At 43.4% G+C, this 25777-nt stretch overlaps 1 pseudogene; it reads left to right on the plus strand.

Moving 5' to 3' along the window:
* Positions 1-25777, plus strand: part of LOC135506627 (condensin complex subunit 3-like) — a 64124-nt pseudogene that overhangs the window by 12324 nt on the left and 26023 nt on the right.

Here is a 25777-nt window from a genome sequence, read left to right on the forward strand (position 1 = left end):
GGCCCCGGCCAAACTGAGCAATCGTGGGAGAAGGCCTTTGTCAGGGAGGTGAACCCGATGGTCACTCTGACAGCGCTCCAGAGTTCCTCTGTAGAGATGGGAGAACCTTCCAGAAGGACAACCATCTCTGCAGCACTCCAGGCCTTTATGGTAGAGTGGCCAGACGGAAGCTACTACTAAGATACTCCTCAGTAGAAGGCACATGACAGCCCGCTTGGAGTTTGCCAAAAGACACCCGAAGGACTCTCAGCCCATGAGAAACAAGATTCTCTGGTCTGATGAAACCAAGACTGAACTCTTTGACCTGAATGCCAAGTGTCAAGTCTGGAGAAAACCTGGCACCATCCCTACGGTGAAGCATGGTGGTGGCAGCATTGTGCTGTGGGGTTGTTTTTCAGAGGTAGGGGACTGGGAGACTAGTCAGGATTGAGGCAGGGATGAACAGAGCGCTCAGGACCTCAGACTAGGCGAAGGTTCACCTTCAACACGACCCTAAGCACACAGCCAAGACAACGCAGGAGAAGCTTCGGGACAAGTCTCCAAATGTCCTTGAGTGGCCCAGCCACTTAAAAAAAAACAAAAAAATAGGGGGGGGACCCCCCCCCCCCCCCCGCTATACATTTTTCCGGCGTGTGTCTGTAACTCTGTCTGTGTTGTAGAATCGGTGAGGGAGGGTGGTGCAGGTCCGGCTCCTCCCCAGCCTGGCTGAATCTTCTCCAGGGTGATGTGTTGGAGCTGTTACACAAACTGGATGTAGAGAACTGCTCTCAGACCGCCCTGGACACACTGACCGCTCTGTTCACACACACACCTCAGGACCAGCTGCTCCACCACCGCCTTCAGCTGGACGACAGGTACACACACACACACTGGCTGTCTGACCGGCTGGCTGGCTGACTCTCTCACACACTGACTGTGTCTCTCTGTAGGATGCTGGTCCCGGCTGGGTCTCTGTCCCTGTGAGGGCGTGTTGTACTGGAGAGCTCTGTGTGAGTTCGTTAAGACGAAAGGGGATGAAGGAGAGGAGATGTTGGAGAAGCTTCTGCCCGAGGCTGCTACCTTCGCTGAGAACCTCTACGGGTAAGACCACCACTACATCACCCTGACTACGGGTAAGACCACCACTACATACCATACATCCCCCTGACTACGGGTAAGACCACCACTACATACCATACATCCCCCTGACTACGGGTAAGACCACCACTACATCCCCCTGACTACGGGTAAGACCACCACTACATCCCCCTGACTACGGGTAAGACCACCACTACAGCCCCCTGACTACGGGTAAGACCACCACTACATCACCCTGACTACGGGTAAGACCACCACTACATCCCCTGACTACGGGTAAGACCACCACTACATCCCTGACTACGGTTAAGACCACCACTACACCCCCTGACTACGGGTAAGACCACCACTACATCCCCTGACTACGGGTAAGACCACCACTACATCCCCCTGACTACGGGTAAGACCACCACTACATCCCCCTGACTACGGGTAAGACCACCACTACATCCCCCTGACTACGGGTAAGACCACCACTACATCCCCCTGACTACGGGTAAGACCACCACTACATCCCCCTGACTACGGGTAAGACCACCACTACATCCCCCCTGACTACGGTTAAGACACCACTACATCCCCCTGACTAAAGGTAAGACCACCCCTACATCCCCCTGACTACGGGTAAGACCACCACTACATCCCCTGACTACATCACATCACAACCCCTAGCCTCTCCTGTATGTACCTCTAGCCAGAACCCCCCCTGCCCCAACCCTTTCCCAGGGTACCTCAGTGTTGGTTAAGACCACTGACTCAACTCCCCCTAGCCTCTCCTGTATGTACCTCTAGCCAGTAAACCCCCCACCCTTTCCCAGGGTACCTCAGTGTTGGTTAAGACCACTGACTCAACTCCCCCTAGCCTCTCCTATCTGTACCTCTAGCCAGTACCCCCCCAACCCTTTCCCAGGGTACACTCAGTGTTGGTTAAGACCACTGACTCAACTCCCCTAGCCTCTCCTGTATGTACCTCTGCCAGAACCCCCCCTGCCCCAACCCTTTCCCAGGGTACCTCAGTGTTGGTTAAGACCACTGACTCAACTCCCCCTAGCCTCTCCTGTATGTACCTCAGCCAGTAACCCCCCCCAACCCTTTCCCAGGGTACCTCAGTGTTAGTTAAAGACCACTGACTCAACTCCCCCTAGCCTCTCCTATCTGTACCTCCTAGCCAGTACCCCCCCCCCCCCCCAACCCTTTCCCAGGGTACCTCAGTGTTGGTTAAGACCACTGACTCAACTCCCCCTAGCCTCTCCTGTATGTACCTCTAGCCAGTACCCCCCGCCCCAACCCTTTCCCAGGGTACCTCAGTGTTGGTAGTTGTAGGAATACATCAAATCCTTGGACAGGCTTGGGGGTATTGGAGGAGAGGTTTGGGGAGAACTCTGACTCGAGTCTGTCGTCAGTCTACAGGACCAGTATGTTAAGGCGAGTCTCGTGATATCCTAGACAGGAAGCGTGTTGGTAGACTGTAGAGATGTTGGGGTCCGTTGTAACCGACTGATGGGAGATGTCTGAAGTCCGTAACTAGGAGAACTCAAACTAGCTCTGAAAAGTGAAGATGGTTCCCGTGTTGAATGTTTCAACCCTCCGCTGTAGCTGTGGTCACAAAGAGGCTCCGAGTAGGATCAGTTTGGACCGGAACAGTACTCTGGACAGGCCGTTGTGTCCCCTTTCTCAGTGTAGGAGTTCTGATCTAGGATCAGTTTGGACCAGATCAGTACTCTGGACAGGCCGTTGTGTCCCCTTTCTCAGTGTAGGAGTTCTGATCTAGGATCAGTTTGGACCAGATCAGTACTCTGACACGCCGTTGTCCCCTGTCTCAGTGTAGGAGTTCTGATCTAGGATCAGTTTGGACCAGATCAGTACTCTGACAGGCCGTTGTGTCCCTGTCTCAGTGTAGCAGTTCTGATCTAGGATCAGTTTGGACGGATCAGTACTCTGACAGGCCGTTGTGGTCCCTGTCTCAGTGTAAGGAGTTCTGATCTAGGATCAGTTTGGCCTGTTAGATTCTAGTGATATGGACCGGATCAGCACTCCTCCTCTGAGCCTCTTTGTGAATACAGTCCATTGTCTCCCGTCTGTTCTCTCTAGATATGTGAAGGGCCTGCCAGTGCTGTCTGCCAACCAGAGAAACATTGCTACTAGTGTGTCCAGACAGTGTAGTAGTGTAGTGTTAACATGTTATAACTGGTATATGAAGGCAGTGTAGTGTTAACATGTTATAACAGGTATATGAAGGCAGTGTAGTAGTGTTAACATGTTATAACTGATATATACCTACATTAACATGTTATAACAGGTTATAAGGCAGTGGTAGTGTTAACATGTTTTAACAGGTATATGAAGGCAGTGTAGTGGTGTTAACATGTTATAACTGATATATACCTACATTAACATGTTATAACTGTATATAAGGCAGTGTAGTAGTGTTAACATGTTATAACTGATATATACCTACATTAACATGTTATAACTGGTATATGAAGACAGTGTAGTGTTAACATGTTATAACTGGTATATGAAGACAAGTGTAGTGTTAACATGTTATAACTGGTATATGAAGACAGTGTAGTGTTAACATGTTATAACTGGTATATGAAGACAGTGTTAACATGTTATAACTGGTATATGAAGGCAGTGTAGTGTTAACATGTTATAACTGGTATATGAAGGCAGTGTAGTGGTGTTAACATGTTATAACTGGTATATGAAGGCAGTGTAGTGTTAACATGTTATAACTGGTGTATACCTACATTAACATGTTATAACTGGTATACCTACATTAACATGTTATAACTGGTATATGAAGGCAGTGTAGTGGTGTTAACATGTTATAACTGGTATATGAAGGCAGTGTAGTGTTAACATGTTATAACTGGTATATGAAGGCAGTGTAGTGTTAACATGTTATAACTGATTTATACCTACATTAACATGTTATAACTGGTATATACCTACATTAACATGTTATAACTGGTATATGAAGGCAGTGTAGTGGTGTTAACATGTTATAACTGGTATATGAAGACAGTGTAGTGTTAACATGTTATAACTGATGTATACCTACATTAACATGTTATAACTGGTATATGAAGGCAGTGTAGTGTTAACATGTTATAACTGGTATATGAAGACAGTGTAGTGTTAACATGTTATAACTGATGTATACCTACATTAACTTGTTATAACTGGTATATGAATATTGATGTATATTTTGTACACCATGTATAACTGATATTTAACTATGTTGTATGCGGACACCCCTTCAAATTAGTGGATTATTTTTCAGACACACTGGTTGCTGACAGGTGTATAAAAAAACACACAGCCATGCAATCTCCATAGACAAACACTGGCAGTAGAATGGCCTGACTGAAGAGTTCAGTGACTTTCAATGTGACACTGTCATAGGATGCCACTTTTTTCCAACAAGTCAGTTGGTCAGATTTCTGCCCTGCTAGAGCTGCCCCGGTCAACTGTAAGGGCTGTTACCGTGAAGTGGGACGTCTAGGAGCAACAGCGGCTCAGCCGCGAAGTGGTAGACCGCACAAGCTCACAGAACAGGGAACACTCCGCGTTGAGCGTAACAATTGTCTGTCCTCGTTTCCAACACTACCGAGTTCCAAACAGCCTCTGGTCGCGCGTCGTCGACGAGAGCTGTTCGTAGGAAGCCTTTCGGTGAAATGAGTTTCTGGGCCGTGCAGCTGCACACCAAAGCATAAGATCACTCTCGCAATGCCAGCGCCATTGGACTCTGGAGCAGTGGAAACGTGTTCTCTGGAGTGATGAATCACGCTTCACCATCTGGCAGTCAGACAGATGAATCTGGGTTAGCGGTTGCCAGGGGAAACGCTACCTGTCCCGAATCGTAGTGCCAACTGTAAAGTTTGGTGGAGGAGGAATAATGGTCTGGGGCTGTTTTAATGGTTCAGGCCCCTCAGGTCCAGTGAAGGGAAATCTTAACGCTTCAGCATACAATGACATTCTAGATGATTCTGTGCTTCCAACTTGGTGGCAACAGTTTCCTGTTTCAACAAGACAATGCCCCGAGCACAAGCGGGGTCCATACGAACATGGTTTGTAGACATCGGTGTGGAAGAACTTAACTGCACAGAGTCCTGACCTCAATCCAATCGAACACCTTTGGGATGAATTAGAAGCCTACTGCAGGGCCAGGCCTAATTTTATTTTACCCTTCAGGCAAGTCAGTTAGAACAAATTCTTTTCAATGAACAGTGAACAGTGGGTTAACTGCCTGTTCAGGGGCAGGAAACGACAGATTTGTACCATGTCAGCTCGGGGTTTGAACTTCGTAGCCTTCCGGTTACTAGTCCAACGCTCTAACCACTTGGCTACCCTGCGCCCCCAACATCAGTTCCCTTTTGGAATGAGATGTTGGATGAGCAGTTGTCCACGTACCTTTTGGTCATGAAGTGTGTGTGTGTGTGTGTGTGTGAGACATGTAAAAATGTCAAGGTAGCCTAGGGTGCCAGCCAGTTTGTGCTCTCTTGCCATCTTTTAGGGACTTTTCATGGCATGACGCAGTGTGAAGTGATCACTATTAATACTGTGTAATACCAGGTATATGAAGTGTTATAACATGTGTAATACCAGGTATGTGAAGTGTTATAACATGTGTAATAGCAGGTTTATGAAGTGTTATAACATGTGTAATACCAGGTATATGAAGTGTTATAACATGTGTAATACCAGGTATATGAAGTGTTATAACATGTGTAATAGCAGGTTTATGAAGTGTTATAACATGTGTAATACCAGGTATATGAAGTGTTATAACATGTGTAATACCAGGTATATGAAGTGTTATAACATGTGTAATAGCAGGTTTATGAAGTGTTATAACATGTGTAATGCCAGGTATATGAAGTGTTATAACATGTGTAATACCAGGTATGTGAAGCGTTATAACATGTAATACCAGGTATGGTAACTGTTATTGCTGTGTAATACCAGGTATGTGAAGTGTTATAACGTGTAATACCAGGTATGGTAACTGTTATTGCTGTGTAATACCAGGTATGTGAAGTGTTATAACGTGTAATACCAGGTATGGTAACTGTTATTGCTGTGTAATACCAGGTATGTGAAGTGTTATAACGTGTAATACCAGGTATGGTAACTGTTATTGCTGTGTAATACCAGGTATGTGAAGTGTTATAACGTGTAATACCAGGTATGGTAACTGTTATTGCTGTGTACCAGGTATGGTAACTGTTATTGCTGTGTAATACCAGGTATGTGAAGTGTCCCGGTGCTGTCTGAAGAGCAGAAAGGAGACTTTGCTCAGCTGGAGCTGGTGATGACTAAAGAGTTCATCTCTCAACAACTCATCCACCTCACCGGCTGTCTGGATACCAATGAAGAGGGAGGAAGGTGAGGAGGGGATGGGTGAGAGGAGGAGGAGGGATGGGTGAGAGGAGGAGGAGGGGATGGGTGAGAGGATGGAGGAGGGGGGGATGGGTGAGAGGAGGAGGAGGGGATGGGTGAGAGGAGGAGGAGGGGATGGGTGAGAGGAGGATGAGGGGATGGGTGAGAGGAGGATGAGGGGATGGGTGAGAGGAGGAGGGAGGGATGGGTGAGAGGGAGGAGGGAGGGGATGGGTGAGAGGGGGAGGAGGGGATGGGTGGAGGAGGAGGAGGGGATGAGTGAGAGGTGGGAGGGATGGGTGAGAGGGTGGAGGAGGGAGGAGGAGGGGATGGGTGAGAGGTGGAGGAGGAGGAGGGGATGGGTGAGGAGGAGGAGGAGGGGATGGGTGAGAGGAGGAGGAGGGGATGGGTGAGAGGAGGGGGGGATGGGTGAGGTGGAGGAGGAGGAGGAGGATGGGTGAGAGGAGGAGGGGATGGGTGAGAGGTGGAGGAGGGGGATGGGTGAGAGGAGGAGGGGATGGGTGAGAGGTGGAGGAGGATGGGTGAGAGGAGGGATGGGTGAGAGGAGGTGGAGGAGGAGGGGATGGGTGAGAGGAGGAGGGATGGGTGAGAGGAGGAGGAGGGGGATGGGTGAGGGTGGAGGAGGAGGGGATGGGTGAGAGGAGGAGGGGATGGGTGAGAGGAGGAGGAGGGGATGAGTGAGAGGTGGAGGGGATGGGTGAGAGGAGGAGGAGGGGATGAGTGAGAGGTGGAGGGGGGATGGGTGAGAGGTGGAGGAGGAGGGTGAGAGAGGAGGGGATGGGGTGAGAGGTGGAGGAGGAGGGTGAGAGGTGGAGGAGGAGGAGGGGATGGGTGAGAGGAGGGGGGATGGGTGAGAGGTGGAGGAGGAGGGGATGGGTGAGGAGGAGGGGATGGGTGAGGGAGGTGGAGGAGGAGGGGATGGGTGAGAGGTGGAGGAGGAGGGGATGGGTGAGAGGTGGAGGAGGAGGGGATGGGTGAGAGAGGAGGAGGAGGGGGATGGGTGAGAGGTGGAGGAGGAGGGAGGGGATGGGTGAGAGGTGGAGGAGGGGATGGGTGAGAGGAGGAGGTGAGAGAGGTGGGGATGGGTGAGAGGAGGAGGAGGATGGGATGGGTGAGAGGTGGAGGAGGAGGGTGAGAGGTGGGGATGGGTGAGAGAGGTGGGGATGGGTGAGGAGGTGGAAGAGGAATCACATCACATGATGCAGTAATCTGATCTATTAACTAACCACATCACATGATGTAGTAATCTGATCTATTAACTAACCACATCACATGATGTAGTAATCTGATCTATTAACTAACCACATCACATGATGTAGTAATCTGATCTATTAACTAACCACATCACATGATGTAGTAATCTGATCTATTAAAAATAACCACATCACATGATGCAGTAATCTGATCTATTAACTAACCACATCACATGATGTAGTAATCTGATCTATTAACATATTAACTAACCACATCACATGATGTAGTAATCTGATCTATTAACTAACCACATCACATGATGTAGTTATCTGATCTATTAACTAACCACATCACATGATGTAGTAATCTGATCTATTAAATAACCATCACATGATGTAGTTATCTGATCTATTAACTAACCACATCACATGATGTAGTAATCTGATCTATTAACTAACCACATCACATGATATAGTAATCTGATCTATTAACATATTAACTAACCACATCACATGATGTAGTAATCTGATCTATTAACTAACCACATCACATGATGTAGTAATCTGATCTATTAACTAACCACATCACATGATGTGGTTAGTTAATATGTTAATAGATCAGATTACTACATCATGTGATGTGGTTAGTTAATAGATCAGATTACTACATCATGTGATGTGGTTAGTTAATATGTTAATAGATCAGATTACTACATCACATGATGTAGTTATCTGATCTATTAACTAACCACATCACATGATGTAGTAATCTGATCTATTAACATATTAACTAACCACATCACATGATGTAGTAATCCGATCTATTAACTAACCACATCACATGATGTAGTAATCTGATCTATTAACTAACCACATCACATGATGTAGTAATCTGATCTATTAACATATTAACTAACCACATCACATGATGTAGTAATCTGATCTATTAACTAACCACATCACATGATGTAGTAATCTGATCTATTAACATATTAACTAACCACATCACATGATGTAGTAATCTGATCTATTAACTAACCACATCACATGATGTAGTAATCTGATCTATTAACTAACCACATCACATGATGTAGTAATCTGATCTATTAACTAACCACATCACATGATGTAGTAATCTGATCTATTAACTAACCACATCACATGATGCAGTAATCTGATCTATTAACTAACCACATCACATGATGTAGTAATCTGATCTATTAACTAACCACATCACATGATGTAGTAATCTGATCTATTAACATATTAACTAACCACATCACATGATGTAGTAATCTGATCTATTAACTAACCACATCACATGATGTAGTAATCTGATCTATTAACTAACCACATCACATGATGTAGTAATCTGATCTATTAACTAACCACATCACATGATGTAGTAATCTGATCTATTAACTAACCACATCACATGATGTAGTAATCTGATCTATTAAATAACCACATCACATGATGCAGTAATCTGATCTATTAAATAACCACATCACATGATGTAGTAATCTGATCTATTAACTAACCACATCACATGATGTAGTAATCTGATCTATTAACTAACCACATCACATGATGTAGTAATCTGATCTATTAACTAACCACATCACATGATACAGTAATCTGATCTATTAACATATTAACTAACCACATCACATGATGTAGTAATCTGATCTATTAACATATTAACTAACCACATCACATGATATAGTAATCTGATCTATTAACATTTTAACTAACCACATCACATGATGTAGTAATCTGATCTATTAACTAACCACATCACATGATACAGTAATCTGATCTATTAACTAACCACATCACATGATGTAGTAATCTGATCTATTAACTAACCACATCACATGATGTAGTAATCTGATCTATTAACTAACCACATCACATGATGTAGTTATCTGATCTATTAACTAACCACATCACATGATGTAGTAATCTGATCTATTAACATATTAACTAACCACATCACATGATGTAGTAATCTGATCTATTAACTAACCACATCACATGATGTAGTAATCTGATCTATTAACTAACCACATCACATGATGTAGTAATCTGATCTATTAACTAACCACATCACATGATGTAGTAATCTGATCTATTAACTAACCACATCACATGATGTAGTAATCTGATCTATTAACTAACCACATCACATGATGTAGTAATCTGATCTATTAACTAACCACATCACATGATGTAGTAATCTGATCTATTAACTAACCACATCACATGATGTAGTAATCTGATCTATTAACTAACCACATCACATGATGTAGTAATCTGATCTATTAACTAACCACATCACATGATGTAGTAATCTGATCTATTAACTAACCACATCACATGATACAGTAATCTGATCTATTAACATATTAACTAACCACATCACATGATGCAGTAATCTGATCTATTAACTAACCACATCACATGATGTAGTAATCTGATCTATTAACTAACCACATCACATGATGTAGTAATCTGATCTATTAACTAACCACATCACATGATATAGTAATCTGATCTATTAACTAACCACATCACATGATGTAGTAATCTGATCTATTAACATATTAACTAACCACATCACATGATGTAGTAATCTGATCTATTAACATATTAACTAACCACATCACATGATGTAGTAATCTGATCTATTAACTAACCACATCACATGATGTAGTAATCTGATCTATTAACTAACCACATCACATGATGTAGTAATCTGATCTATTAACTAACCACATCACATGATGTAGTAATCTGATCTATTAACTAACCACATCACGTAGTAATCTGATCTATTAACATATTAACTAACCACATCACATGATGTAGTAATCTGATCTATTAACTAACCACATCACATGATGTAGTAATCTGATCTATTAACATATTAACTAACCACATCACATGATGTAGTAATCTGATCTATTAACTAACCACATCACATGATGTAGTAATCTGATCTATTAACATATTAACTAACCACATCACATGATGTAGTAATCTGATCTATTAAATAACCACATCACATGATGTAGTAATCTGATCTATTAAATAACCACATCACATGATGTAGTAATCTGATCTATTAACATATTAACTAACCACATCACATGATGTAGTAATCTGATCTATTAACTAACCACATCACATGATGTAGTAATCTGATCTATTAACTAACCACTTCACATGATGTAGTAATCTGATCTATTAACATATTAACTAACCACATCACATGATGTAGTAATCTGATCTATTAACTAACCACATCACATGATGTAGTAATCTGATCTATTAACATATTAACTAACCACATCACATGATGTAGTAATCTGATCTATTAACTAACCACATCACATGATGTAGTAATCTGATCTATTAACATATTAACTAACCACATCACATGATGTAGTAATCTGATCTATTAACTAACCACATCACATGATGTAGTAATCTGATCTATTAACTAACCACATCACATGATGTAGTAATCTGATCTATTAACATATTAACTAACCACATCACATGATGTAGTAATCTGATCTATTAAATAACCACATCACATGATGTAGTAATCTGATCTATTAAATAACCACATCACATGATGTAGTAATCTGATCTATTAACTAACCACATCACATGATGTAGTAATCTGATCTATTAACTAACCACATCACATGATGTAGTAATCTGATCTATTAACATATTAACTAACCACATCACATGATGTAGTAATCTGATCTATTAACTAACCACATCACATGATGTAGTAATCTGATCTATTAACATATTAACTAACCATATCACATGATATAGTAATCTGATCTATTAACTAACCACATCACATGATGTAGTAATCTGATCTATTAACTAACCACATCACATGATGTAGTAATCTGATCTATTAACATATTAACTAACCACATCACATGATGTAGTAATCTGATCTATTAACTAACCACATCACATGATATAGTAATCTGATCTATTAACATATTAACTAACCACATCACATGATGTAGTAATCTGATCTATTAACTAACCACATCACATGATATAGTAATCTGATCTATTAACTAACCACATCACATGATGTAGTAATCTGATCTATTAACTAACCACATCACATGATATAGTAATCTGATCTATTAACATATTAACTAACCACATCACATGATGTAGTAATCTGATCTATTAACATATTAACTAACCACATCACATGATGTAGTAATCTGATCTATTAACTAACCACATCACATGATGTAGTAATCTGATCTATTAACTAACCACATCACATGATGTAGTAATCTGATCTATTAACTAACCACATCACATGATGTAGTAATCTGATCTATTAACTAACCACATCACATGATGTAGTAATCTGATCTATTAACTAACCACATCACATGATATAGTAATCTGATCTATTAACTAACCACATCACATGATACAGTAATCTGATCTATTAACATATTAACTAACCACATCACATGATGCAGTAATCTGATCTATTAACTAACCACATCACATGATGTAGTAATCTGATCTATTAACTAACCACATCACATGATGTAGTAATCTGATCTATTAACATATTAACTAACCACATCACATGATGTAGTAATCTGATCTATTAACTAACCACATCACATGATGTAGTAATCTGATCTATTAACTAACCACATCACATGATACAGTAATCTGATCTATTAACATATTAACTAACCACATCACATGATGTAGTAATCTGATCTATTAACATATTAACTAACCACATCACATGATGTAGTAATCTGATCTTTTAACTTCAGCAGAAAGTGTTCATGTAATTCTGTGTGTGTGTGTGTGTGTGTGTAGGAAGCGTGTGGTGGCTGTGTTACAGGAGATGCTGGTCCTACCTCAGACTCCTCCCTCTCTGGTCTCTCTGCTGACGGAGAAACTACTGACCCTGATACCTGACGACCACAGACGCATTCAGACCGTAGGTTACACACACACTCACAGTAGATAAAGGTGTAGTGAAGGTGTTAACCTGTGTGTGTGCACCAGGTGGCGGAGGTGATCTCGGAGGTGCGTGAGCCCATCGTCGTCAGACAGCCACTGGAGGAGAACGAGATCCGTAGGAAACAAGTTAAGGTATTGGCTCTGCTGTATCTATCTCTATTCTCTATCTAATCCTCCCTCTCTCTCTCCTTTATTCTCTATCTAATCCTCATCCCTCTCTCTCCTTTATTCTCTATCTAATCCTCTCTCTCTCCATCCTCTACCTCTCTCTCCTTTATTCTCTATCTAATCCTCCATCCCTCCTCTGCTGTATCTCTCTCTCCTTTATTCTCTATCTAATCCTCCATCCCTCCTCTTCTCTCTCTCCTTTATTCTCTATCTAATCCTCCATCCCTCCTCTGCTGTATCTCTCTCTCCTTTATTCTCTATCTAATCCTCCATCCCTCTCTCTCCTTTATTCTCTATCTAATCCTCCATCCCTCTCTCTCCTTTATTCTCTATCTAATCCTCCATCCCTCCATCCTCTACCTCTCTCTCCTCTTCTCTCCATCCCTCCTCTTCTCTCTCTCCTTTATTCTCTATCTAATCCTCCATCCCTCCTCTTCTCTCTCTCCATCCTCTACCTCTCTCTCCTTTATTCTCTATCTAATCCTCCTCCCTCCCTCCTCTTCTCTCTCTCCTTTATTCTCTATCTAATCCTCCATCCCTCCTCTTCTCTCTCTCCTTTATTCTCTATCTAATCCTCCCTCCCTCTCTCTCCTTTATTCTCTATCTAATCCTCCATCCCTCCTCTTCTCTCTCTCCTCTTCTCTCTCTCCATCCTCTACCTCTCTCTCCTTTATTCTCTATCTAATCCTCCCTCTCTCTCTCCTCTTCTCTCTCTCCTTTATTCTCTATCTAATCCTCCATCCCTCCTCTACTCTCTCTCCTTTATTCTCTATCTAATCCTCCATCCCTCTCTCTCCTTTATTCTCTATTTAATCCTCCCTCTCTCCTCTTCTCTCTCTCCTTTATTCTCTATCTAATCCTCCATCCCTCCTCTTCTCTCTCTCCTTTACCTCTTCTCTATCTAATCCTCCCTCTCCATCCTCTACCTCTCTCTCCTCTTCTCTCTCTCCATCCTCAACCTCTCTCTCCTCTTCTCTCTCTCCTTTACCTCTTCTCTATCTAATCCTCCCTCTCTCCATCCTCTACCTCTCTCTCCTCTTCTCTCTCTCCATCCTCTACCTCTCTCTCATCTTCTCTCTCTCCATCCTCTACCTCTCTCCTCTTCTCTCTTTCCATCCTCTACCTCTCTTCTCTTCCCCCTCTCTGCTCTACTTCTCTCTCCTTTACCTCTTCTCTATCAAATCCTCCCTCCCTCTTTCCATACTCCTCTCTCCTTTTCCTCTTCCTCTCTCTTCTCTATCTAATCCTCCATCCTCTCCTCTCTCCTTCCAGTTAGCTGAGGTGAAGGTTTGTATCCTAGAGTCTAATCCAAATCAATGTTATTAGTCAGGTGTTTGGTAAACCAATCAAATGTTATTAGTCAGGTGTTTGGTAAACCAATCAAATGTTATTAGTCAGGTGTTTGGTAAACCAATCAAATGTTATTAGTCAGGTGCTTGGTAATCCAATCAAATGTTATTAGTCAGGTGCTTGGTAATCCAATCAAATGTTATTAGTCAGGTGCTTGGTAATCCAATCAAATGTTATTAGTCAGGTGCTTGGTAATCCAATCAAATGTTATTAGTCAGGTGCTTGGTAATCCAATCCAATGTTATTAGTCAGGTGCTTGGTAAACCAATCCAATGTTATTAGTCAGGTGCTTGGTAAACCAATCCAATGTTATTAGTCAGGTGCTTGGTAAACCAATCCAATGTTATTAGTCAGGTGCTTGGTAATCCAATCCAATGTTATTAGTCAGGTGCTTGGTAATCCAATCAAATGTTATTAGTCAGGTGCTTGGTAATCAAATGTTATTAGTCAGGTGCTTGGTAATCCAATCCAATGTTATTAGTCAGGTGCTTGGTAATCCAATCAAATGTTATTAGTCAGGTGCTTGGTAATCCAATCCAATGTTATTAGTCAGGTGCTTGGTAAACCAATCCAATGTTATTAGTCAGGTGCTTGGTAATCCAATCCAATGTTATTAGTCAGGTGCTTGGTAATCCAATCCAATGTTATTAGTCAGGTGCCTTGGTAAACCAATCCAATGTTATTAGTCAGGTGCTTGGTAATCCAATCCAATGTTATTAGTCAGGTGCTTGGTAATCAAATGTTATTAGTCAGGTGCTTGGTAATCAAATGTTATTAGTCAGGTGTTTGGTAATCATATGTTATTAGTCAGGTGTTTGGTAATCAAATGTTATTAGTCAGGTGTTTGGTAATCCGATGTTATTAGTCAGGTGTTTGGTAAACCGATGTTATTAGTCAGGTGTTTGGTAATCCAATCAGATGTAGAGTAACATGCTGACTTTCGGGTCCCTTCCCAACAAAACAATAATTGAACAATAGAAACGGCAGGGATACATCCACAAGGCACTAAGACGGCATTCAATGAGCAAACAAGAAAACGCTCACCCAGAGGTTGGTGCTGCTAGTCGCCCGGGGTCTTTAATGCAAGGAAACTTTAGATCCGTTTTTTTAACACATTTCTATCAGAGTTAAATGTGACAAAAACTCTGGACCATCTTGACTCCACACTACAGAGACGCATACAAAGCTCTCCCTCAACATCCACAAGGCCGCAAGGCCAGACTGATGTCCAGGACGAGCTGACCAACTGTGTCAGAGACAGTGTCTTCCCTATCCGGGTCCTGTAATGCCAACATGTTTTAAGCAGATCACCATAGTCCCTGTGCCCAAGAACTCTAAAGTAGCCTGCCTAAATGACTACTGACCCATAGCACACACGTCCGTAGTCATGAAATGCTTTAAAAGGCTTTTCACGACTCACATCAACACCATTATCCCAGAAACCCTAGACCGGAGGTGCACAATTGGCAGAACCTCGGCCCCGGACCCAGTGATCTGTCTGGACCTCGATACATTTCTCATAAATAATTGTTAAATTAAATACTGATGAAGCAACCCGTTTTTTTCAGTGCTGGTAGAAATTGGGTGAAATGGATTTCCGTTTTCCTACGTTAGAGTCGCCGGCCACGAGGAGCATTTCCTCTGCATGTCTCTGTACAGCTGGGTGCAGTTTCTATGCATCGGTTCGTGGACGGAAATGGACCGCTATGACAAATATAGGTCTCAACTCTCTTGGTAAATAATGTGGTCTACAGCTTATCATGAGCTATTCTACCTCTGGAGAGCAGGTATAAACTCTCTTGGTAAATAATGTGGTCTACAGCTTATCATGAGCTATTCTACCTCTGGAGAGCAGGTATAAACTCTCTTGGTAAATGATATGGTCTACAGCTTATCATGAGCTATTCTACCTCCGGAGAGCAGGTATAAACTCTCTTGGTAAATGATATGGTCTACAGCTTATCATGAGCTATTCTACCTCCGGAGAGCAGGTATAAACTCTCTTGGTAAATGATATGGTCTACAGCTTATCATGAGCTATTCTACCTCCGGAGAGCAGGTATAAACTCTCTTGGTAAATGATATGGTCTACAGCTTATCATGAGCTATTCTACCTCCGGAGAGCAGGTATAAACTCTCTTGGTAAATGATATGGTCTACAGCTTATCATGAGCTATTCTACCTCCGGAGAGCAGGTATAAACTCCCTTGGTAAATGATATGGTCTACAGCTTATCATGAGCTATTCTACCTCCGGAGAGCAGGTATAAACTCTCTTGGTAAATGATATGGTCTACAGCTTATCATGAGCTATTCTACCTCCGGAGAGCAGGTATAAACTCCAAATGGAGGTCAGTGGTCGCTGTTCCGATGTCCAGAAGCTCTTTATGGTCTGTAACCTCCCTCTCTCCTCTGTCTCTCTCTCTTCTCTCTGTCTCCTCTCTCTCTGTCTGTTTCTCTCTCCTCTCTGTCTCTCTCTCTTCTCTCTCCTCTCTCTCTGTCTCTGTCTCTCTCTCTGTCTCTCTCTCTCTGTCTCTCTCTCCTTCCAGCTAGCGGAGGTGAAAGTTGGTATCCTAGAAGCTAAACAGGCCTTAGAGGAGTGTATCAGTAACCAGGAGTTCAACAGAGCAGCGGAGCTGAAGGACTCTATAACTGACCTGGAGAACCTGAGGAACAACATCCTGCAGGAGGAGAACACACAGCAGGACGACAAGGAGGCAGAGACACGCATGGAGAAGGTACAGACACACACACACACCACGGAATCACACACACACCACGGAATCACACACACACCACGGAATCTCACACACACCACGGAATCTCACACACACCACGGAATCACACACACACCACACACCACGGAATCACACACACACCACACACCACGGAATCACACACACACACACCACGGAATCACACACACACACACCACGGAATCACACACACACACACACACCACGGAATCACACACACACCACGGAATCACACACACACACCACGGAATCACACACACACACCACGGAATCACACACACACACACCACGGAATCACACACACACACCACGGAATCACACACACACACCACGGAATCACACACACACACACCACGGAATCACACACACACACACACCACGGAATCACACACACCACGGAATCACACACACACACACACACACACCACGGAATCACACACACACACCACGGAATCACACACACACACCACGGAGTCACACACACACCACGGAATCACACACACACACACCACGGAATCACACCCACACACACCACGGAATCACACACACACACACCACGGAATCACACACACCACGGAATCACACCCACACACACCACGGAATCACACCCACACACCACGGAATCACACACACACACACCACGGAATCACACACACACACCACGGAATCACACACACACACACACCACGGAATCACACACACCACGGAATCACACACACACACACACACACACACCACGGAATCACACACACACACCACGGAATCACACACACACACCACGGAGTCACACACACACACCACGGAATCACACACACACACACACCACGGAATCACACCCACACACACCACGGAATCACACACACACACACACCACGGAATCACACACACCACTGAATCACACCCACACACACCACGGAATCACACCCACACACACCACGGAATCACACACACACACACCACGGAATCACACACACACACACCACGGAATCACACACACACACACCACGGAATCACACACACACACACACCACGGAATCACACACACACACATCCACGGAATCACACAGCAGGACGACGAGGAGACATGGAGAAGGTACAGACACGTTATTGTCTCCGTAAATAAATGCTGTGTTCTCTGTCAGACGGACCCAGAGACTCTCCTGCGCTGTCTGGCCATGTGTGTTGAGCTGCTGAAACAGATGAACATCAAGACGAGGATCGGTCCCACCATGTCAGCTCCTCTCCTCTCTGGTACTATACTGTCTAATCTAACGTATAGGATCCACCATGTCAGCTATCCTCTCCTCTCTGGTACTACACTGTCTAATCTAACGTATAGGATCCACCATGTCAGCTATCCTCTCCTCTCTGGTACTATACTGTCTAATCTAACGTATAGGATCCACCATGTCAGCTCTCCTCTCTGGTACTATACTGTCTAATCTAACGTATAGGATCCATCATGTCAGCTATCCTCTCTGGTACTATACTGTCTAATCTAACGTATAGGATCCATCATGTCAGCTCTCCTCTCCTCTCTGGTACTATACTGTCTAATCTAATGTATAGGATCCACCATGTCAGCTATCCTCTCCTCTCTGGTACTATACTGTCTAATCTAACGTATAGGATCCACCATGTCAGCTCTCCTCTCCTCTCTGGTACTATACTGTCTAATCTAACGTATAGGATCCATCATGTCAGCTATCCTATCCTCTCTGGTACTATACTGTCTAATCTAACGTATAGGATCCATCATGTCAGCTATCCTCTCTGGTACTATACTGTCTAATCTAACATATAGGATCCATCATGTCAGCTATCCTCTCTGGTACTATACTGTCTAATCTAACGTATAGGATCCATCATGTCAGCTATCCTCTCTGGTACTATACTGTCTAATCTAACGTATAGGATCCATCATGTCAGCTATCCTCTCTGGTACTATACTGTCTAATCTAACGTATAGGATCCATCATGTCAGCTCTCCCCTCTCCTCTCTGGTACTATACTGTCTAATCTAACGTATAGGATCCATCATGTCAGCTCTCCTCTCCTCTCTGGTACTATACTGTCTAATCTAACGTATAGGATCCATCATGTCTGCTATCCTCTCCTCTCTGGTACTATACTGTCTAATCTAACGTATAGGATCCATCATGTCAGCTATCCTCTCCTCTCTGGTACTATACTGTCTAATCTAACGTATAGGATCCACCATGTCAGCTATCCTCTCCTCTCTGGTACTATACTGTCTAATCTAACGTATAGGATCCACCATGTCAGCTCTCCTCTCCTCTCTGGTACTATACTGTCTAATCTAACGTATAGGATCCACCATGTCAGCTCTCCTCTCCTCTCTGGTACTATACTGTCTAATCTAACGTATAGGATCCATCATGTCAGCTCTCCTCTCCTCTCTGGTACTATACTGTCTAATCTAACGTATAGGATCCATCATGTCTGCTATCCTCTCCTCTCTGGTACTATACTGTCTAATCTAACGTATAGGATCCACCATGTCAGCTATCCTCTCTGGTACTATACTGTCTAATCTAACGTATAGGATCCACCATGTCAGCTCTCCTCTCTGGTACTATACTGTCTAATCTAACGTATAGGATCCATCATGTCAGCTATCCTCTCCTCTCTGGTACTATACTGTCTAATCTAACGTATAGGATCCATCATGTCAGCTATCCTCTCTGGTACTATACTGTCTAATCTAACGTATAGGATCCATCATGTCAGCTATCCTCTCTGGTACTATACTGTCTAATCTAACGTATAGGATCCATCATGTCAGCTCTCCTCTCCTCTCTGGTACTATACTGTCTAATCTAACGTATAGGATCCACCATGTCAGCTCTCCTCTCCTCTCTGGTACTATACTGTCTAATCTAACGTATAGGATCCATCATGTCAGCTCTCCTCTCCTCTCTGGTACTATACTGTCTAATCTAACGTATAGGATCCATCATGTCTGCTATCCTCTCCTCTCTGGTACTATACTGTCTAATCTAACGTATAGGATCCATCATGTCAGCTATCCTCTCTGGTACTATACTGTCTAATCTAACGTATAGGATCCACCATGTCAGCTATCCTCTCTGGTACTATACTGTCTAATCTAACGTATAGGATCCATCATGTCAGCTATCCTCTCCTCTCTGGTACTATACTGTCTAATCTAACGTATAGGATCCATCATGTCAGCTATCCTCTCTGGTACTATACTGTCTAATCTAACGTATAGGATCCATCATGTCAGCTATCCTCTCTGGTACTATACTGTCTAATCTAACGTATAGGATCCACCATGTCAGCTATCCTCTCTGGTACTATACTGTCTAATCTAACGTATAGGATCCATCATGTCAGCTATCCTCTCTGGTACTATACTGTCTAATCTAACGTATAGGATCCATCATGTCAGCTATCCTCTCTGGTACTATACTGTCTAATCTAACGTATAGGATCCACCATGTCAGCTCTCCTCTCCTCTCTGGTACTATACTGTCTAATCTAACGTATAGGATCCATCATGTCAGCTCTCCTCTCCTCTCTGGTATTATACTGTCTAATCTAACGTATAGGATCCACCATGTCAGCTATCCTCTCTGGTACTATACTGTCTAATCTAACGTATAGGATCCATCATGTCAGCTATCCTCTCCTCTCTGGTACTATACTGTCTAATCTAACGTATAGGATCCATCATGTCAGCTATCCTCTCTGGTACTATACTGTCTAATCTAACGTATAGGATCCATCATGTCAGCTATCCTCTCCTCTCTGGTACTATACTGTCTAATCTAACGTATAGGATCCATCATGTCAGCTATCCTCTCCTCTCTGGTACTATACTGTCTAATCTAACGTATAGGATCCATCATGTCAGCTCTCCTCTCCTCTCTGGTACTATACTGTCTAATCTAACATTATAGGATCCATCATGTCAGCTATCCTCTCTGGTACTATACTGTCTAATCTAACGTATAGGATCCATCATGTCAGCTATCCTCTCTGGTACTATACTGTCTAATCTAACTTATAGGATCCACCATGTCAGCTATCCTCTCTGGTACTATACTGTCTAATCTAACGTATAGGATCCACCATGTCAGCTATCCTCTCTGGTACTATACTGTCTAATCTAACGTATAGGATCCACCATGTCAGCTATCCTCTCCTCTCTGGTACTATACTGTCTAATCTAACGTATAGGATCCACCATGTCAGCTCTCCTCTCCTCTCTGGTACTATACTGTCTAATCTAACGTATAGGATCCACCATGTCAGCTATCCTCTCCTCTCTGGTACTATACTGTCTAATCTAACGTATAGGATCCATCATGTCAGCTCTCCTCTCCTCTCTGGTACTATACTGTCTAATCTAACGTATAGGATCCATCATGTCAGCTCTCCTCTCCTCTCTGGTACTATACTGTCTAATCTAACATTATAGGATCCATCATGTCAGCTATCCTCTCCTCTCTGGTACTATACTGTCTAATCTAACGTATAGGATCCATCATGTCAGCTATCCTCTCCTCTCTGGTACTATACTGTCTAATCTAACGTATAGGATCCATCATGTCAGCGCTCCTCTCCTCTCTGGTACTATACTGTCTAATCTAACGTATAGGATCCATCATGTCAGCTATCCTCTCCTCTCTGGTACTATACTGTCTAATCTAACGTATAGGATCCACCATGTCAGCTCTCCTCTCCTCTCTGGTACTATACTGTCTAATCTAACGTATAGGATCCACCATGTCAGCTCTCCTCTCCTCTCTGGTACTATACTGTCTAATCTAACGTATAGGATCCACCATGTCAGCTATCCTCTCTGGTACTATACTGTCTAATCTAACATATAGGATCCATCATGTCAGCTATCCTCTCTGGTACTATACTGTCTAATCTAACGTATAGGATCCACCATGTCAGCTCTCCTCTCCTCTCTGGTACTATACTGTCTAATCTAACGTATAGGATCCACCATGTCAGCTCTCCTCTCCTCTCTGGTACTATACTGTCTAATCTAACGTATAGGATCCACCATGTCAGCTATCCTCTCCTCTCTGGTACTATACTGTCTAATCTAACGTATAGGATCCACCATGTCAGCTATCCTCTCTGGTACTATACTGTCTAATCTAACGTATAGGATCCACCATGTCAGCTATCCTCTCCTCTCTGGTACTATACTGTCTAATCTAACGTATAGGATCCATCATGTCAGCTATCCTCTCCTCTCTGGTACTATACTGTCTAATCTAACGTATAGGATCCACCATGACAGCTATCCTCTCCTCTCTGGTACTATACTGTCTAATCTAACGTATAGGATCCATCATGTCAGCTCTCCTCTCTCTCTGGTACTATACTGTCTAATCTAACGTATAGGAACCACCATGTCAGCTATCCTCTCCTCTCTGGTACTATACTGTCTAATCTAACGTATAGGGTCCATCATGTCAGCTATCCTCTCTGGTACTATACTGTCTAATCTAATGTATAGGGTCCATCATGTCAGCTATCCTCTCTGGTACTATACTGTCTAATCTAACGTATAGGATCCATCATGTCAGCTATCCTCTCTGGTACTATACTGTCTAATCTAACGTATAGGATCCATCATGTCAGCTATCCTCTCTGGTACTATACTGTCTAATCTAACGTATAGGATCCATCATGTCAGCTCTCCTCTCCTCTCTGGTACTATACTGTCTAATCTAACGTATAGGATCCATCATGTCAGCTATCCTCTCTGGTACTATACTGTCTAATCTAACGTATAGGATCCATCATGTCAGCTATCCTCTCTGGTACTATACTGTCTAATCTAACGTATAGGATCCATCATGTCAGCTATCCTCTCCTCTCTGGTACTATACTGTCTAATCTAACGTATAGGATCCATCATGTCAGCTCTCCTCTCCTCTCTGGTACTATACTGTCTAATCTAACGTATAGGATCCATCATGTCAGCTATCCTCTCCTCTCTGGTACTATACTGTCTAATCTAACGTATAGGATCCACCATGTCAGCTATCCTCTCTGGTACTATACTGTCTAATCTAACGTATAGGATCCATCATGTCAGATCTCCTCTCTGGTACTATACTGTCTAATCTAACGTATAGGATCCATCATGTCAGCTATCCTCTCTGGTACTATACTGTCTAATCTAACGTATAGGATCCATCATGTCAGCTATCCTCTCCTCTCTGGTACTATACTGTCTAATCTAATTATAGGATCCATCATGTCAGCTATCCTCTCTGGTACTATACTGTCTAATCTAACGTATAGGATCCATCATGTCAGCTATCCTCTCTGGTACTATACTGTCTAATCTAACGTATAGGATCCATCATGTCAGATCTCCTCTCTGGTACTATACTGTCTAATCTAACGTATAGGATCCATCATGTCAGCTATCCTCTCTGGTACTATACTGTCTAATCTAACGTATAGGATCCATCATGTCAGCTATCCTCTCCTCTCTGGTACTATACTGTCTAATCTAACGTATAGGATCCACCATGTCAGCTCTCCTCTCCTCTCTGGTACTATACTGTCTAATCTAACGTATAGGATCCACCATGTCAGCTCTCCTCTCCTCTCTGGTACTATACTGTCTAATCTAACGTATAGGATCCATCATGTTAGCTATCCTCTCTGGTACTATACTGTCTAATCTAACGTATAGGATCCACCATGTCAGCTCTCCTCTCCTCTCTGGTACTATACTGTCTAATCTAACGTATAGGATCCATCATGTCAGTTATCCTCTCCTCTCTGGTACTATACTGTCTAATCTAACGTATAGGATCCACCATGTCAGCTATCCTCTCCTCTCTGGTACTATACTGTCTAATCTAACGTATAGGATCCACCATGTCAGCTCTCCTCTCTGGTACTATACTGTCTAATCTAACGTATAGGATCCATCATGTCTGCTATCCTCTCCTCTCTGGTACTATACTGTCTAATCTAACGTATAGGATCCATCATGTCAGCTCTCCTCTCCTCTCTGGTACTATACTGTCTAATCTAACGTATAGGATCCACCATGTCAGCTCTCCTCTCCTTTCTGGTACTATACTGTCTAATCTAACGTATAGGATCCACCATGTCAGCTATCCTCTCCTCTCTGGTACTATACTGTCTAATCTAACGTATAGGATCCACCATGTCAGCGCTCCTCTCCTCTCTGGTACTATACTGTCTAATCTAACGTATAGGATCCACCATGTCAGCTATCCTCTCCTCTCTGGTACTATACTGTCTAATCTAACGTATAGGATCCATCATGTCAGCTATCCTCTCTGGTACTATACTGTCTAATCTAACGTATAGGATCCACCATGTCAGCTCTCCTCTCCTCTCTGGTACTATACTGTCTAATCTAACGTATAGGATCCACCATGTCAGCTATCCTCTCCTCTCTGGTACTATACTGTCTAATCTAACGTATAGGATCCATCATGTCAGCTATCCTCTCCTCTCTGGTACTATACTGTCTCATCTCCCTCCCTCTCCCTCCCTCCCAGATCCTGCCCAGTATATCCAACGCCCAGCCAGCGGTGAGGAACATGGCAGTCGTGTGTTTGGGGACGTGTGCTCTGCACAGCAAAGACCTGGTCAACACACATCTGGTGCTGCTGCTGCAGGTACCATAAGAATCACCCTCTGTCTCTGTAGATAGCCCAGCTAGATGAGGTATAGACCCTCTCTGTCTCTCTGTAGATAGCCCAGCTAGATGAGGTCAGTATCGCCCTCTGTAGATAGCCCAGCTAGATGAGGTCAGTATTGTTCTCTGTCTCTGTAGATAGCCCAGCTAGATGAGGTCAGTATCGGTCTCTGTAGATAGCCCAGCTAGATGAGGTCAGTATCGCCCTCTGTAGATAGCCCAGCTAGATGAGGTCAGTATCGCCCTCTGTAGATAGCCCAGCTAGATGAGGTCAGTATCGTTCTCTGTCTCTGTAGATAGCCCAGCTAGATGAGGTCAGTATCGTTCTCTGTCTCTGTAGATAGCCCAGCTAGATGAGGTCAGTATCGCCCTCTGTAGATAGCCCAGCTAGATGAGGTCAGTATCGCCCTCTGTAGATAGCCCAGCTAGATGAGGTCAGTATCGGTCTCTGTCTCTGTAGATAGCCCAGCTAGATGAGGTCAGTATCGTTCTCTGTAGATAGCCCAGCTAGATGAGGTCAGTATCGCCCTCTGTAGATAGCCCAGCTAGATGAGGTCAGTATCGCCCTCTGTCTCTGTAGATAGCCCAGCTTGATGAGGTCAGTATCGTTCTCGGTCTCTGTAGATAGCCCAGCTAGATGAGGTCAGTATCGCCCTCTGTAGATAGCCCAGCTAGATGAGGTCAGTATCACCCTCTGTCTCTGTAGATAGCCCAGCTAGATGAGGTCAGTATCGGTCTCTGTAGATAGCCCAGCTAGATGAGGTCAGTATCGGTCTCTGTAGATAGCCCAGCTAGATGAGGTCAGTATCGGTCTCTGTAGATAGCCCAGCTAGATGAGGTCAGTATCGTTCTCGGTCTCTGTAGATAGCCCAGCTAGATGAGGTCAGTATCGTTCTCTGTCTCTGTAGATAGCCCAGCTTGATGAGGTCAGTATCGTTCTCGGTCTCTGTAGATAGCCCAGCTAGATGAGGTCAGTATCACCCTCTGTCTCTGTAGATAGCCCAGCTAGATGAGGTCAGTATCGTTTCGCCCTCTGTAGATAGCCCAGCTAGATGAGGTCAGTATCGGTCTCTGT

Source organism: Oncorhynchus masou, chromosome 20 (assembly GCF_036934945.1).
Source record: "Oncorhynchus masou masou isolate Uvic2021 chromosome 20, UVic_Omas_1.1, whole genome shotgun sequence".
NCBI classification, from domain to species: Eukaryota; Metazoa; Chordata; class Actinopteri; order Salmoniformes; family Salmonidae; genus Oncorhynchus; species Oncorhynchus masou.